Genomic DNA, 9,013 nt, shown 5'->3' on the forward strand with positions numbered 1-9,013 from the left:
CATATATATGTGAATCTGTTTTTTCTTCCCTTCTGCACATAAAATGTAAAATCCAATACCGATTGGATGTGGCCCCAGATATGAAATGTGCATTGTCAGTGGCTCAACCTCGAATCAGTCAACTTACTGAAAGCAAACAGTGTCATCCATCCCATCGATATGTAACAAATATGCATTCTGACTGAGAGTTGTAAGCATTAAAATAAATGGAGAGGACCAAAACACTTTTTTTTTTTTCATAATCATTTGTGAGGGGCCTGAGACAAAATTGAAGGGGGGATGTTAAGATCCTCACAAGTGTGGAATGAAATGAAAAGTTTGAGAAACACAGGGCCAAACGATGGAAGTAATACACAAAGTACTTTGGCTAAAGAAGCCTGTGAAATGAGCAAAGTGACCAATTGTGTACCAAAGCATCATCAAGCTGAATTTCAGAATGAGGCACATTAGGATGGAAATGTGGATATCACAAAGGTGTCTGGTCTTATATACAAAAATAACAGAATGACACTCAGTTGGATAGAAATGTGGATATCACAAACTGGTCTGGTATTATTAGCAAAAATTCCAGAATAAAGCACAGCAGGATAAAGCTGTTTCGTTGCTCAGCTAATTACAAATAGATCGACTTCAGTGCACAGTTTTAATAGTTATGTTTTACCGCAAAGTCAATATTTAGCTCACTGAATTCAGGTGACTGTTTTTCAAAACTCTCCCAACCTTGAAATAAATTTATTATACTTAGGAAAGGCCTCTCGTCCTGAATGTCTGCACTGATGCTGTTTCTAACCCCTGCAATGTAAAGAGTCCATCCTGAGCTGACTAAAATAGTCAGGAGTTGGTCAAAATAGAATGAAAAAAGACGTCCAGTGACTGAATGGGAAAAATATAGATAAGAAAAACATATCTGAATCTGAAAATATTTTGAAAATATATTTGCAAATAATTGAAGGTAAGAAAGCTAAACTGACAAAACAATTCTATCTGCAAAAAAAAAAAAAAAAAAAAAAAAATGCATTTTCATACTTTACTATGTTGTTACTGTACCATGTTCCTCTGGCCATAGATGATTCTCGTTCATAGAATATGTCAAAGAAGAAAGTGAAAAACATGCCTTGAGTGTAAAGCTAATGGAGTGAATCCACAAGGCTGAATCTCTAAACTCCGATGACGTATTTTCACTAGGTAAATTACAAATTAGTATTTTTAAAATGGAGAATAGGGATCGCTAAAGACAGTAAACAAACATGGAAGGATCGCTGGAGAGCATGCAAAACCAGCAAGGATTCAAGTAATGTTGACAATGTAAACGCACAATATTCCTTTTGACTGTGGTTTTAACAGATTGTAAAGAGTCAAAAGGGATTTGTGCGTTTACATTGTCAACGTTAATTGAATCCCTGCTGGTTTTGCATTCTCTCCAGCGATCCTTCCTTGTTTGTTTACTATTTTTAGCGTTCCCAATTCCCCATTTTTAAAATACAATTTTTTTTACTTACCTAGTTTGCTTACTTATTTTATAATCCGTTTATGAATTAAACAATCAAAATTCTTGCGTTTCAGTTACCAATAAAGCTTTTATGTTATAGCACTAAACATTTGGCATTTTCTACTAATTTTCATTGTTGTGGTGCTGTGACGTGGCACACAATGATTGTTGGTTGTTATTTCAAATTCTGGTCTTCATTTTGTTTACTATAGTTGTGAGGCCTCTTCGAGTGGACATTGATTGTTTCAGAATCTTACATTTTGCAAAATGATAAAACAAAAATGATTTTTAAGAAGTCGCATTGGGCAAAATCTGGAATGCCATACATTCAAACTGACTACAAGACAAAATCAAAACCCGCTGTTGTGTGCCTTGCACAACTATTTTGCATAATAGTGGGTATTTTTTGTTTTTTTTTGGTCAAATTGAACATGCAACATCACTATATTAGATACCGTAATAATTGATGTAAGGAACGCTTCTTTTGCCTCCCCCATGTTCTCTTCGTCCCTTTTCTCTGTCTCTTCCCTGACCCCCTCCTCCATCTCTTCCTCTTCCCCCTCCTCTGTGCCCCCCTTCAGTTGATTCGTGAGATGGTTACTGTCACGATGAATTCCAATAACGTTGAAAAAACTGATCCAAGTTTGGTGTTAGTCTGCTTTAAGGAATGGTCACGATATCACAACGTAATCACTTCCAGTTAGAATGCAAAGCACAAACCCGAGCTTTTCAGTTGTCTCACTTGACGTCTACACACAAGCCTGCTGGGACTTCAGGGATGAACAAAAAAATAAAAATAAAGCCTTGAGTCAAAAATTAATGTAATTGTGTAAAAGCGCACCGGTGAGTGTTAAATATGCAAAGACCCTTTCCCATAATTATGCTTCTTTGCCCGTGAAAGTAATCTACTAGCTAGGGTTTTTCACTTAGTAATAACGTTGTACAATATAAAATTTAATATAGTAACGCTGCTTGTGATGCACTATTGATACTTGACGGAAATTCCGTACTTGAATGGCTTCTCACGTGATTGAAATGGCGTAGAGAAATCTATGTATCCGGAAGGTGGCTGATCATCTTTCCATTAGGTGTTTTAAAATAGGTCTTGTACACGTGCAGTGACCCATTAAGTACGACTGGCTAGTTTTTATCCAGAAACACCAAACAGATTTTCTTGTAGTCCTGTGAAATAATAATATGATTAATAATAATATGAAGAAACTGGGAAATTTTGAATGTACGGAACTTTCTTATAACACTTTTTTTCCACATTATCAATGCTTGGCTGACCTAAACTATTGAAAAGGAACCCTCTGGATGTTGTTTCAAGAATAGTTTTGCTTTCTAAGTTGGATTTTAAGTGACTGTTCTATTAGGGTTTTCAGCAGATTCCTGGGCGATGTCTATTATGAACCACTGCCATGGTTCATGATATATTCTTGATACTTTCACACGATGTACTCAGTTTAGGAGAGGCTTTTCGAACAGGACAGAATTAGATGTAGCGTTCATTGACCCTTTTGGTACAAGAGGGATCCATATTTTTATGTGTTCAGCTCTGGGCATAGGTTTAAAAGCCCATTTCCTAAGTCCCGGCAGTCCTCTTACGTCTCATGCATCACTGCCTGTCACCGCATCAGCGCTAACACTCACCGTCCATATTTAGTACATACTAGGGCTGTCTCAGACATATCTGCTGAACTAGTATTAACGGGGATGTTTTCCTGACATGTCGGCGAATTTTATGGTAGGATAGTAAAGTATGATTTAACGAAATTCGGATCCGTAAACTGTTCCCAGCCTCAGCCGGGACTAGAACTCTCGTCCGTTGGGGCAGCAGACCCTCCTCTACCGACTCGGCCACCACCTCCCCTCAGGAATAAAATTAGATACGTCATGGAACCGCAAGGCTGAACCGCGTGCATGCTGGGAGAAATAACAGGGTTCTTACACTAGCGAAAGTAAAGGTGGTTCCACTCTTACGGCAATGCCATTCCTATACTCCTTTTACTCTAACCTGGCCTAAAATTACCACTCATCCATCTTGAATATTGAGTTATGTTATACTAATGCTAGAAACTGGAAAGTCATAAAGAAGTGCTGTGAAATGAATGCAGAACCATAATATTGCCTTTTCCTACCTCTGAGCTACCTGAAAGGGGCTTAAAAATAAATTTAAAGTTAAAATAGCATTATAAACATTGCTACTTGGGTAATATTGGTCTCCTCTGTTCCAATTGCCCTTCCATCTATAGGCAATGATAGAATGATGGATGGCATGAGATGCGGGAAGAGGAGAATTGAGAAAGATGATGAGAGGAAGCAAAATCAATAGGGAAGGAGCAATGGACATAACCTGCAATATCAATACTTCATTATATATCAATAGGGAAGGAGCAATGGACATAACCTGCAATATCAATACTTCATTATATATCAATAGGGAAGGAGCAATGGACATAACCTGCAATATCAATACTTCATTATAAATCAATAGGGAAGGAGCAATGGACATAACCTGCAATATCAATACTTCATTATAAATCAATAGGGAAGGAGCAATGGACATAACCTGCAATATCAATACTTCATTATAAATCAATAGGGAAGGAGCAATGGACATAACCTGCAATATCAATACTTCATTATATATCAATAGGGAAGGAGCAATGGACATAACCTGCAATATCAATACTTCATTATAAATCAATAGGGAAGGAGCAATGGACATAACCTGCAATATCAATACTTCATTATAAATCAATAGGGAAAGAGCAATGGACATAACCTGCAATATCAATACTTTATTATACTCGGTCCACTTTGTCTTAGCTTTAACTTACCATCTCCTAACCATTAATGTCGAGCTGTAAAGATAAATTAACACTAGAATATGGTGCTTGTCACAAAGAGGTGTTGTGGATAATGTGTTAGGTCTCGGCACTGTCATATCCTGCCATTCAGCTGCGTTAAGTATGCTATAATTATAAGGAAAATCTGCAGGCAGTTACGTTGGGTAAAGTACAATGTATCGAAGGGTGCGACTGTCTTACCTCTCAGTGCAGTATTGTTTGTGAAGTATAGTGCAGTCAGGTCCATGACACATATCTCACATTCCCGCGTCTCGCATATATTTGCTGTAACAAGAAAATGTATTATTTAATATTACTTAATACGTACTGTTTTCATCTGGCGGAACTAAGCAACTCTCGTACAGATAACTTAGAGTCGTGGTTACATTAAGTGTTATGAGTATTAGTTATGAGGCTGGTGTGGGTTTCTTAGTTTTTGTCAATTCAGCCCTCCATTCCAACTATGTTTGGTCACAGATTGAATTAAATGGGTCAATGATCTTGTAAGGCCAGAATGAACGTGTTGTGGTCAGCTTACGAATAATAAGTTACTCAAGCGAAAAATATAAATTATTTGTTAAATACATCATTGTTATATCCCCGTCCCACACTGCCACAGGCTCCAACAGAAGTAGTACAGTATAGGTAGGACGTTGCCCAATGAGTTGTTCTTCCTAGAGGCAACCTTTCAGTGTGCAACAAGACCAGCTGAGGCGTTGTAAATAAGCACTGGGTTCTTCAATTCACTGCCTTTATTTTCCAAATAATTACACTTAATGCTTTCCTACTTCACTATTTTCAAAAGCACCAAACATACACAAACTGTAATAACACATCACTGTTTGCTAACAAGACTTCACTGCTTTCACAAGTACCGAAAATATACAAACTGCACTGCACTGCACTGACACTGAACTATACTCAACCAGAACTGAAACTGAATGAGCCTGCTCTAGTCTCTTCCCCATCCATATATAAGCTTCCTATATTCTAGAGTGTTCTACACTTCTCCACAGTTCTTGTGTATTCTCGACAGAGCAACGGGTACGACAGTTACCGACTCGGAGACATCCAAAACATGCCAGAGTTTTCTTACATTGCCTAGAACTTTAAATTATTTAGCAAACAAACTTAAACTACATAATTTAACAAAACAACCATGTAAATAAAACATTACTGAGAAAAAAGAACATAAAAATTAATGTACAACTTGCAAATTATCTACAAGTACACTCACAAACAGCAGGCTAACTAGCAACTATGACTTGCAACAAAACTACGAGAAACAGTAAGCAGCTTCTAGAAAATCCTGCTTCTCCCCCCTCCCCTCCCTAGTTCTTTTGTCGTCCCAACAAAACTACACAATGGATACAAACAATCTTTGATTCAAAGTAAACAATTAATTACACACAGAATAATCCTTCAACTTATTAGGTCTTCTCCTATGCCACTTCTGATGACATCCCTGTTCCTCCACAGTCACTCCTGGAAGGTCTTGGTCCCCTTCCTGATGCATTTCTTCCCTGAGGAAACTGTCTCCATCTTCTTGTACTTCAGCTAATTGGTCCTTCTCAACATCTTCAGCTATGGGTAAGCATAATTCCTCAGAGACTTCCCAGCTACTCTGTCCTGGCCCATGGTACTGCCACAGACGATTCTCGTGTACCACATTTGGGCGAGATTTTCTCCCTACCTGAAACCAGTACATTATGTCTGACAGGCGACCTAACACAGTGAAAGGCCCGTCCCATTGGTTTTGCAGCGTCAGTGACTGTCCCTTCTTATGCTGACAATTGTATATCGAAACTTGGTCACCATCCTTCAAGCTCACCTCTTTTGCCTTGGCATTATACTTCCACTTCATCACCTCTCCTGAAAACTTAAGGGCTCCTCACACTACGTGATATACCTCAGCCAGCCTTTCCTGTACATGATTCGCAGAGCTGCAGGTGTCTGTAGGCACCTCCTCACCAGGAGATCTTCCCATTAACAAGTCAATGGGTAAGCGTAACTCATGGCCCAACATCAGTTTTGCATGTGTGTAGCCAGTAGATTCATGGGATACAGACCGATATGCCATTTGCAGCGCAGGTAATTTCTGGTCCCATTCTGTTTGTCCCTCTACACAGTACTTGGCCAGTTCTTGTTGCAGGGTCCAGTTGAATTTCTCCACCATCCCATCTGACTGTGGTCTTAGTGGGGTCATCCTGGTCTTTTTGATTCCCAGTAACTTGCAGCACTCACGAAACACAGCAGACTCGAATTTTCTACCCTGGTCTGAATGTAGCTCTTGTGGCATCACAAAATAATAGAAGTGGTCAACCAACAACTGAGCAACAGTTGCCGCCTCATGGTCAGGGATGGCATAGGCTTTTGGCCACTTTGTGAAGTAGCTCATGGCGACACATATATATCAGTTTCCTCTTTCAGTGAGAGGCAGAGGTCCACCAGTGTTCCCAGTTACTCATTTCATCGATGCACCCACTTGGAACAGCTGGAGAGGGGTATAACCACATTTCATGGGTCACTTCATGGCACAAGATACATCACAGGCCCAACACCACTCTTCAACATCCTGACCCATTCCAGTCCAGTAGAACCTCTGTCGTAGCCGACTTAAGAGTTTCCTTCACTCCTGGTTGCCCATTAGTGATCTGGTTATTCACTCAAGATCCCAGACCTCAGTTTCATTAGAACCACCAGTTGCCAGTTCTTGCTGAGGCCATCGGGTGACTCCCACTGACGCTCCAGTAGTTCATTCTTCAGACGATGAAGGTCCCACTGACTCCAGTAGCTCTTGGTCACAGGGCTGAATCTAGAAATCTCTTTTCAAGATGGTTGCACTGTACTCTGCTGCAGCCACTCTACCGCTGCTTGTAAATCTGCATCCTCCATCTGCATCCTATTCAGGACTTCTACTTCTGACGCTGGCCCTGTCACTGTGGTACGGGTGCATTTCTTCCAATGATCTTTTTTACTACACTGCCGGTACTCTGGGTCACAAGGCTGATGACTCAGGCTGTCAGCATTGCCATGTATCCTCCCAAGACTGTGCTGCAATTCACAATTGTGCTGGTCCAGCATCCCGAGCCAGCATGCCAGTTGTCCTGGATTTTTTAACGTCTTCTGCCACTTGAGTGCCGCATGGCCTGTCCTGATGATGAAGTAGGACCCATACAAGTAGAGATGGAAGAAATCAAGGCTCTTCATCACTGCAGTGAGCTCCTTATGGGTCACACAGTAGTTCCACTCTGGTGGGCTGAGCTTCTTGCTGTAATATGCCACCACATTATGCCTTCTCATTCTTCTTGTGTGACAGGACTCCACCAATACCATCGTCTCGTGTCACAGTCCAAGATAAATGGCGGACTCTGATCAGGGTACGGCAGTACTGAAGAGCTTACCAAATATTGCTTGAGTTTGTCGAAGGCTTTCTGAGTCATTGCAGTCCACATAAACTTCTGCCTCTTTCCCAGCTGTTTGTGCAAAGGTGCAGCTATTGTTGCAAAGTCCTTGACAAAATGCTGATAGTAAGTTCACTAGCCCAGGAAATTTCGTATCTAGTTCACACAAGTTGGAACTGGCAAGTTTTTTACAGCTGCCACCTTCTCTGGATCAATACAGATGCTGCCCTCGCCTACAATGTGTCCCAGATACTTCACTTCCTTCTGGAACAAGTGGCACTTCTTGGGGCTCAGCTTGAGGTGCAGTGCTCGGATCCTGTTGAACACCTCTGACAACCTCTCCAATTCCTGGTCGAAAGTCCGTCCGTACACAATTACATCGTCCAGATGGATGAGGGCCGTCTGACAGTGCAGGTGTTCCAGTACGCAATCCATTAGATGGTCAAAAGTAGCTGGGGTATTGCATAGGCCTAAAGGCATTACCCTAAACTGCATAAACCCAGCCCGTATGAAAAGGCTGTTTTGTACTTGTACGTCTCTGCAACCTTGACCTGATGATATCCTGCCTTCATGTCTAGGATGGAGAACCACTTGACACCTGACAGAGTATCCTAGGTGTAATCAGTTCTTGGCAACTGGTATGCGTCCTTCACTGTCACATCATTCAGGGCTCGATAGTCTACACAGCACCTTACTGAGTCATCCTTTTCCCTTACCAGAATCACTGCTGATACCCAAGGACTGCTGGACTTTTCAATCACTCCTTGACTTTGGAAATTCTCCATCACCTTCTCCCTTTCTTGCTGTTGGGCTGGCGCCATCCTCCATGCTGGTTGTTTAATCAGGTCGTGATGCCTGGTGTCTATATTATGCTCCACCAGATCAGTGCAACCCAGGTCTAGGTCTCTGCTGGAGAAGACATTAGCAAACTTCGTCAGCAGCTGCCTCAACTTCAGCATTTGTGAGCCATCCAGGCATTGGCAACTCCTTGAAAATAGGTCTTGTAAGTGGTCTGGCAGATACTCATCTTCTTTGACAACACTTCTCTTACAGGCCATCCTCTGATGCCATTCAGGGACAACCGCTTGGCACAGTCCCAGATTTTCTTCCTCCTTGATCTTCTGTGGCTCACGGAAGAAATTGGCCACCACAACCAGCACTTCACCTGCACCTGTTTCCACCAAAGTTTTCCCCACCATCACTCGGCCTTTGTCTTGCACTGTATATCAGGCTCTGCTTCCTCAGGACAGCTGTCAAAAGAGCCACTC

The 9,013-nt window shown here is 41.3% G+C and overlaps 1 long non-coding RNA gene across 1 annotated transcript in view; it reads right to left on the minus strand.

The window, feature by feature from the left end:
* LOC145395724 (uncharacterized) overlaps nucleotides 1–4,627 on the minus strand; it is a 55,520-nt gene extending 50,893 nt beyond the window's left edge. Inside the window, exon 1 of the long non-coding RNA XR_013896662.1 lies at nucleotides 4,543–4,627. This is a non-coding gene — a long non-coding RNA (uncharacterized LOC145395724). The remainder of the gene's footprint in view (nucleotides 1–4,542) is intronic.
* Nucleotides 4,628–9,013: the final 4,386 nt, after the last annotated feature.

Source organism: Coenobita brevimanus, chromosome 33 (assembly GCF_032717465.1).
Source record: "Coenobita brevimanus isolate Jiangsu-jjx chromosome 33, ASM3271746v2, whole genome shotgun sequence".
NCBI lineage: Eukaryota > Metazoa > Arthropoda > Malacostraca > Decapoda > Coenobitidae > Coenobita > Coenobita brevimanus.